At 46.0% G+C, this 7616-nt stretch overlaps 1 non-coding gene across 1 annotated transcript; it reads right to left on the bottom strand.

Moving 5' to 3' along the window:
* Positions 1-6044: 6044 nt before the first annotated feature.
* On the bottom strand, positions 6045-6117 carry Trnav-cac. Its single transcript has one exon. It is a non-coding gene; the product is annotated as a tRNA-Val (tRNA).
* Between the last annotated feature and the right edge of the window lie 1499 nt (positions 6118-7616).

Here is a 7616-nt window from a genome sequence, read left to right as displayed (position 1 = left end):
TTTTAATAATAACACATTTGTAATTGGGAGAAGCCGGTGCCGGTCTCCAGAGCCTGGGGAGCACGCCCCGCACTGCCCCGGCTGGCTCCGTGTCCCGCCCTGCTCGCCTTCCGGCGCGGGCACCCGCGGTCTTCCCCGGCAGATTCTGGGGAAATGACATCAGCCCCGCGGCCTTCCCGTCCTGACTCAGCTCACCCGACCGGACCGGACCTCCGCGGGGCGGGGCCGCTGCGCCTCCTTGTTTTTTTAAATTTTATTTTCATTTTTTTGCCTTCATGTTTTTTGAGAGCAAGCCTCTTTTTTTTTCTTTTTTCTCCCCGCCCCACCCCCCCAGGTCACAGGCCACCGCTTTCCCCGCCTCGGGTTTGCGGCTAGGCGGGCGAAGTTGGTCTAGCTGCAACGCACGGTCTGTGCCCGCGCATCTCGGGTCACCCCGGCCCTGGATGTGAGTATCGCTGCCCTGCAGACCGCAGCCCGACCCGGCCGCCCAGTCCTGGGAAGGAAGTGCTGCGGAGGGTCCGATCGTTGTGGCCCCGGAGTGCTCAGGCGCGGGGGAAGGAAATCCTGTGACAGATGTGAGAGAAATGCTCCATGTCTTTCATCGTCGCTGTGCCTGTATACTTTAATGCCTGAGCCCAGGATTTGTAGTGAAAATTTTGAAAACGTTCCCATAATCTTGTCTTTTCCTACTGAGACCTCTTTTCTCATAGATCTTGAACTAGTCTACCCACTCGGTTTGCATTGCCCTGATAGTTTCATTTAGGCCTCACACCCCTCCCACATTTCTATTTGGCCTTAGTGCTAATTTTTTTTTGTCATCTTAAAAAATATTGTATAGTTTTGAGTCGCGGTGTGGTGGCACACGCCTGTAATCCCAGCACTGGGGAGGCTGAAAAGAGGAGGATCATTATGAGTCCAAGACCCTGTGCCAGATACAGTTTTTATGTATTTTATTTTATTTTTATTTTATTTTTTTTAAGTTTTATTGATAAACAGATAGCAATGAGACAGTTTCAAATCAAATCGGAAGTACAGTTTCAACAAATAATACACTGCATATATTCTTCTTAGTGGTTAATTGCTGTACAAGATGCAGACTTGTGATCCTATTTACAAACACCATTAGAAAAAATCATTCTATTCATTAAGAGAACGCAACTATATATCTATCCTAACCACTTTGAATACACAGATACAAAATGGACATTCATTGGTATACCCCATTTTTTCTAAGTTCCGTTATTAAATATTATATGTGTGTAAACTCAGCAAAATATTCTAAAAGAGTCCAGTAGCCCATAATAGCATTGGGTCTTCTGTTTAACTGGCAATGTCAGAAATTATTGACCTGAGTCCCCCACAGCTCAACATAACAGCATGGCTTTATTTCCTATATTTCGTCTTCATACTTTTCTACTGGATGGTTAAGACCAAGGTAAAGCAGGACCTGTGCAACAAGAGTTGTAGCTTTTTGGTCTGAGAAGGTCAGTGAAATGCCCTCAGGATTTATCCTGAGATCCTGTACCTCAGATTGTAGAACCTTTGTCAGTGCAGCCATGTGGATGAGTCACGGCCATTGCTTGGCCACAGATACAGTTTTTAAAAGTACATTTTTGAATAGGTAATAAATGAACATAATAAAAATAAATCTACAGTGTGTGATAGTCTCCCTTTGTCCAAGGCAATATGTTGTAAAGTCCCCAATGGATGTTGAAACAGGAAAACCCTGAGCCCTGTGTATATACACTGTGCTGGAGGAGGATGACCGGCCCCAGGATCCCTGTGCACACCGGCATGTGGGGTGCTGGGGTCCCTTAGATGGCAGAGTGCTTGAATACAGCCTATGCACTTCTTGTGCTATTATCCCTCTGTTACTTATGATACTGAGAACAATGTAAAGGCTGTGTGAATAAATGATACATTCAAGAAATAATGGGAAGGTCTGTACGTGTTCAGTGTAGATATTACTTTTCCCCCAAATGTTTTTAATCTAGAGTTGTCAGGTTCTGCATGTTCAAAACCCAGAAACCCATAAGAGACCCCGACTCAAACAAATAACAACTAAAAGAAGCTGGATGCACAGGGTCAACAGTGCTTTGCTTTTCCTATAGTTACAATAAAGTTTCATTTATAAATTAGGCACAATAGGAGTTTAACAACAGTAATCACGTAGAATGATTATAGCACTAAACTGTAATAAAAGTGGTTAAAACTGATGAGCTGTGTATTTCTAGAGTTTTCTGCTTAATACTTTCAGGCTGAGGTTGATTTGAGAAAACCCAAGCTCTGGAACATGAAGCTGGCCACCAGGACAGTGGGCAGGGTGGGGCGGGAGACCTACTGTGTACGAGGGGAAAGTCTTTTTCTGTTGCTAGCTATTCTCAGTTCCTTATTTCCTTTCCCATAAGTCACCCCGTTAGCAGTTTCTGTGTGACTTTCATAGGTCATCTCTGTATTTGCGTGTTTGCTTCCCTTTTGCCTTCTCAGGCACCATATATTATACATACATCTGCGCTCAAGTCTTTTCCATTCACAATAGATTATGGAGACCTGGAACAAATCTGGGAACAGGACACTCTTTAACACTCTTTATGCTTGGGCTTTAAGATTCTTCTAGCTTCTTGTCAATGTAGTTGGGGCCAAACTATGAGAATTATATAAGGACTTGCGGCTTTTGCCATGCTTTGGCTTGTTTCTGAACAAGGAAACTTTCCAGTTTCCTTTGTGCCGCAGGACAGTGAGGCCTGAGGCCCTAAGTCTCCCAAGTGAGGCTGGTGTCTGCAGCAGCATGCACAGCCTTTGCCTGAAGCACCTAACCTAGGAAGAGTTACTGAGCACTGAGCCAGGGAATGGCTTCTGTGGAAGCCAAGACTGCTGTACTTGCTATCAGTTGCTCATCCTGGGGCCTCCCTGAGACCATTCGTTTCAGGTCCACAGTCTCTGTCTGTGATCCAGTCACCTTGTATCTTCAGCAAACCTCACTGATTCTGCCCTCGCTGCACTTTCCTGGGGCCTGTGGTGACAGTACAGTGGCAAGCAGAAACACTGAAATGGAACCCAGGACTTGGAGGCCCTGCTTGATCTCTGGTGGTCCAGGGCTTCTACGGGATAAGCAAGCAGGAGGTACAGAGGCAGGATGGCTTGTCACTTGGAGATTGGCTTATACATTACGGAGACCAGCCATTTCTAAGAGACAAGACCAACCAGAACTGATACAGGAGCAATTATCTGGGCAACTAAGAAACACTGTTTGGGGTGTGTGTGTGTGTGTGTGTGTGTGTGAGAGAGAGAGAGAGAGAGAGAGAGAGAGAGAGAGAGAGAGAGATCTGCCACAGAAGCAGCCTCTTTGTAGGCTCCATGTGGCAGCAGGAAGAGAACAAGATGAAACAGAAAAGGCTAAAGATAGAACTTCAACAAATGTAGGGGCTGGTGAGATGGCTCAGTGGTCTAAAGCACCTACTTAGAACAAGCTTAGCAAAGCACAGGGACCACGGTTCAGTCCCCCAGCACCACATGCCAGCCAGCCCCGTCCCCTGGTGGGCTGAGCTGGCCCCACACACATAAATAAATAAAATTTAAAAAAAAAAAAACAAAAACAAATGTAGTTACGTGATCTAATTGGCTCACACTTGTGATTCACAAGAAAGGAGCATTTCACCCTATTATTTAGAAAAGGCAGTCAGATGAATTGAGCAGAGAAGCTCGGCTTCTTAGAAAAAGACCAAAGATACAAGGTGCAAATTTTCTATGATGAATGTGATCATTATGTACATCTAAAATGTTCCAATAAAATCTGATTAAAAAATAAAAAACAAAAGACCGAAGAAAAAAAAACAGATTGGTCCTTGCAAAGTTATATTCGGTGTAAGAGTTAAAGCAGAGAGGATTTCTTTATCATGCCACCTAAAACTGGCTTGCTTGGAGAGTTTGCTATTATCTCTCTCCTCACATTTTAGGTCAGATAAACAAGTTAGTTTTGGTTTGGTGATGTGGTTTAGCATGAGTGACTCCATTTTGACTTGGTCTGTTGATTCTGGTACAGGCGCTTATTCCAAAACAGTGGCCTCCTATGCATTTCATTTTACTGTATTTACTGAATTTTTAAATTTTTTTTATTTTTTTGCAAAACTGGGAATTGAACTCAGGCCCATGCACTTGCCAGACGAACATTCCACTGAGCCATCTCCCTGGCCCCCCTGAATTTTTTTTCAAGGTCCATAGAGCTCTGAGGAATTTGCCCTGTTCTCTTCCTCCTGGGTGCCTCAGTTGATCAGTTTTTGCTTAGACAGGAGCCAGGAGAATGGGCAATCTGGGAATGCTAGGGTGCTTGGTCTGAGATAAGAGTGAAGAAAAGGAATAAACCACTCTGGGCTAGAGAAGAAAGGAGGCTGCCAGGGGAGCTGTTGTTACTCCTTCCCTGCTCTGTTTGCTGTAGTTTTTCTCTGCCTTATAACAGGAAGCCCTAGTGAAACCACATGATTGGTATTCGGGCTTTTGCACTTTCTACTTATGCATGGCCTGCCATGCCTCTGCCCTGTTGTGTTGCAGGAAAGTGCATTTTCCAGGTTCCTGTCTCAGGGAAGGTGAAAACCAAGATCCTTACCACGCCCTCTCAGGCACTTTACATCCACCTAGATTGCTCTGATCCACTTTCACTGGCCTTTTGCTGTCTCTGGAACTCAACAGCTTGTCCTGCCAAGGGAGCCTTGCACTCGCAGTGCCACATCCTTGAAGTTACATGGCTAGTTTCTCCACTTTCTTCAAGTCTTAACTCAAAAGTCACTTTCTTGGGGGCAGGTTGTGGGGTACTTTGGCCATTCTGTTTAAAATTTTAGGGCTGGAGGGATGGCTCAGTGGTCTGAAGCACCTACTTAAAAAACAGGCTCGGCAAAGCATCGGGGACCGCGGTTCGGCCCCCCAGCACCACATGCCAGCCGGCCCTGCCCTCTGGTGGGCTGAGCTGGCCACACACACACACACCACTCTCTCTCTCTCTCTCTCTCTCTCTCTCTCTCTCTCTCTCTCTCAAATAAAATAAAATAAAAATTTTATACACACACACCACAAAGGACAGAGACAGAGACAGATTTCATATTCTGCAGCAGTCTTTTTTCTCTTTAGCATTCACCTCATCAACATACTGAAGGAAAATCCTATTTTCTCTCCTCACACACAGCTGACACCAAAGATAGAGGTTTTCCACATGGAGCAATTCGCCAGGTCTAAGTGAACCGCAGCTGAGTTTTACAATACAACAAAATTTGGACACAGGGACCGAGGGAAAATCGTGTTGCATAATTATACATTTTAAAGATCTGTTCTTTGGAGCTGGGGAGATGGCTCACTGAAATAAGTGCTTCCCTGGCAAGTGCAAGGTTCTGGGTTTAATCCCCGGATCTGCAAAAGAAAAAAAAATCTGTTATTTTTCTCTAGAGAACCCTAGCCAATACATTTCATTTGTATCTCTTTATTTCTCTCATATCTCTTACTATGTTCATGCTTTTTTATACTTGAATATGTGAAGTTTATTTATTTATTTATGTCTTCTTGAGACAGGGTCTCCTGTGCAGTTCAGGCTGGCCTTGAGCTCACTTGGCAGCCCAGGTTGGTCTTGAGCTTGCAATGATCCTCTTGCCTCAGCCTCCTGCCTACAGGGATTACAGGCTATGAAGTATATTTATAATTGTTCTTTTAAAGTACTAACCTGCTAATTTTATTGTATGCATTGCTTATGAGCTTCCTATCATTTGGCAGTTTTCAATAGATCATACTTTTCTTGCTTCAAGAAAGCAGGGAGGGAAAGGAAAGGAAAAAGAAAAGAAAAAGAACAGGGAGCATAGAGAAAAAAAAGAAAAGAAAAGAACAAAAAAAAGAAAGAAAGAAAAGTAGCTGCAGAAGGTCTTGCTGGCCTGAAAAGTCTCCATTACTCTGAGGGATCAAGTTACCCACTGGCGCCGCAAGGAGGCGCCATTGTCCTCGCTCACCCCTCAACAACGTCTCTTTGACTTACTCCGAGCCCAGAACCAGGAAGAAAAATAGCTCTGTGTTTCCGCCCGGTTTCGAACCGGGGACCTTTCGCGTGTGAGGCGAACGTGATAACCACTACACTACGGAAACTCGCTGGCAGCACAGCCCTTGCGAACTACCCTTGAATACGCTGGGGCTCGCAAGCAGACTTCCAGAGCGAGCCAACCACCGCCCTGGCCTCACTCTACCCGGGAAAAGAGCCTTTGAGCCGGGGATCGCGATCAGAGCGCGCTCGGAGGGCTCCCTGGCGCCTTCCCGGGAATCGCGCAGCGCGGTTAGGAGCTGGCTGTTGGGTCCGGGCGGTGCAGAATGTGACCTCCACCGGGTCCTAGGGCCGAATACAAACACTGGCTACTTTATCAAGTTGTCACTTGCATTGACATTTTCCTTGCACTGGCCTGAATAACGAAGGAAACGGCTCTCACTAGGTGATGCTGGGTAGATGTGATCTCAGCCAAGTTTTAAGATTTATACAGGCTCCCTGCTCTCTCCATCTCTTGGCTACTCATGTTCTCAAAATACCCACGGTTGGCAACTTGGACTAGAGGTCCCCTTGTCCATATCCAGTAGGAAGAAGTGTTTAATTTCTTGCAGAAGTCATTATTGAACAGAAGAACAGAATTGCCTGTGTAAAAGGGCTAAATCACTTAACGTCTACACTTAATCTTCGGGGTTAGATTAACCCCATTCAAACTATAGCGGACAAGTTCGGCACATCCCCCTAAAGGGAAAAAGACGTGGGTATGCCGAGGTGACAACCACAAACATTCTCTAGAAAGGGTAAGACCACAAAATAACTGAGAAGGGGAAATAATGAAATATATATTTTGGGAACTGGAGCAGACGTTCGGAAAGGGACCGCTTGAATGGATTCCCTGCTAAGGGAGTCTACTGAGTAACTTCCACTTATCTGCGGCCACATGGCACCCAGGGTAACCCAGCACATCCCACGAAGCCCCTTTCTGTGTAGGCAAGTCTCTGCCCCTCCATACCAGGAGCCCAGGAGGCGGTACCACTGCTAGTCTCCGAGAAGGCAGAGCTGCTGTCCTGGGACCGCAGCACTCAGGAAGCACATGGGGCTGTCCTGGAGGGAGGTCGCCTGCATCTGGCCCCTCCAGCCTGGCCGGCACAGGACAGTCTTCAGCCCCTACTCCTCACGGTCCCCACTGGCTTCTTTCCTCAGGCGGCGCTGAGTCAGTGACAGCAGCGTCAGTCACCTCTTCCTGGGCAGAGGTGGTGGGAATCCACCTCAACATGAAGTGGGTGCTGGGTTGAAGACCCAAATGCTGGCTGTTGGAATTTCTCCTGTCTCTCGTCTCCCCAAGCCCTTGTGGACCTTCAGTCTGCCCCTTGTTCTCTATGTCTCAGTGTCTTCCCCCTCCTTCTCATGACACTGATATTAGTCTAACAAAAGGGACAACTGATGAAGATTTCCTCTGTGGTACCAATGGTGGTGGTGATAGCGAGACATGTTATAAAACTAGCTAAGCAAAGGACTAGTATTAAGGAAGAAAGTTGGATAGTAAATTTATAACCTGATGGGAAAGTAGAGAAGGTAACTCCAATTTTGAAATCAGATTTTATGATTT

This window comes from Octodon degus, unplaced genomic scaffold (genome assembly GCF_000260255.1).
Source record: "Octodon degus isolate 3935 unplaced genomic scaffold, OctDeg1.0 scaffold00116, whole genome shotgun sequence".
Lineage (NCBI taxonomy): Eukaryota > Metazoa > Chordata > Mammalia > Rodentia > Octodontidae > Octodon > Octodon degus.
Note: the sequence above shows the minus strand (reverse complement) of the source record. Positions and strands in the feature narration are given on the sequence as shown.